The following is a 1,179-nucleotide window of genomic DNA, read 5'->3' as shown; positions in this document are numbered from 1 at the left end:
AAAAAAAAGTGTCTCGCTTGATGCTCCTCGATAGTTTTAGGTCAGGTCAGATTGACCAACATTTTTTTTTCTATAAAATCTCTAAATAAAGATATGTCGCATATATTCTTTAATGAAAATTTTATCATTTTTAAAGTCAGCAACAATTTGGAATATCTGATTAAGTTTTAAGAACACTTTGTGTAGATATTTTAGTTTAGTTAGAACACGTTAATTTTATTTTTTCTAAAGGTGTTAGAGTTACAGAAATTAATAGAAAAAAATTTTATTAAATATTTCTACTAATTTATAATATAGGTACCCTTTCAAAATAATTTTTGTTTCAATCCTAGATCATATTATGTAAATATATAAGATCTAAGATTTTAATACAGATCATATAGAGTTGAGCTTTTCAATAAACAATAAATGATAACATATTTCTGTAAATATTTGCAGAGGCACAAGATAATGTTTTTTTATTGCATTTTCTCAAACTAAATATTATGTGTATTTATTGGTATATGTACCTCTATACATATATGAGTATTATATATTCCCTAATTTTCACTTAATGAGGTCACGAATGGAGACTAAAATTTTAAAATTAAATAAACTGTTTTTTACTGTCTTAATTTATATATTTATATAATTTTTTTATAATTTTTGTTTTAAAAAATATAAAACATATATATTAAGTATACAAAAATGAAAGTTTTCACTTTCATTTCTATTGAAAGAAAATACCCCATTATAAAAAAAATTATTAAATAAAATAAAACTTTATTCTTGAGCGATGAATTGAGTACAGCACAAAATAGATCATACGTAAATGTAACGCAAATATAATATAGGTTAGATTAAACTGAAATTAGAGCGNAACTCGTGATTCTTGCAAAAAAAGAAAAATTGAAAATTTGGAATTTGGAAAAGTACCTACCTATCACAACCATCTATAAAAAATGTATGAACCGAGTACAAAAGATCAAACAATATCTGCCGAGAATTCACGAGAAAAAAAAGTGTGTCTCGCTTGATTCTCCTCGATAGTTTTAGGTCAGGTCAGATTAACCAACATTTTTTTTTCTATAAAATCTCTAAATAAAGATATGTCGCATATATTCTTTAATGAAAATTTTATCATTTTTAAACTCAGCAACAATTTGGAATATCTGATTAACTTTTAAGAACACTTTGTGT

The sequence above is a fragment of the Anoplophora glabripennis genome, unplaced genomic scaffold (genome assembly GCF_000390285.2).
Source record: "Anoplophora glabripennis isolate ALB-LARVAE unplaced genomic scaffold, Agla_2.0 scaffold2692, whole genome shotgun sequence".
Classification (NCBI taxonomy): Eukaryota; Metazoa; Arthropoda; class Insecta; order Coleoptera; family Cerambycidae; genus Anoplophora; species Anoplophora glabripennis.
This window is presented reverse-complemented; position numbering follows the sequence as displayed.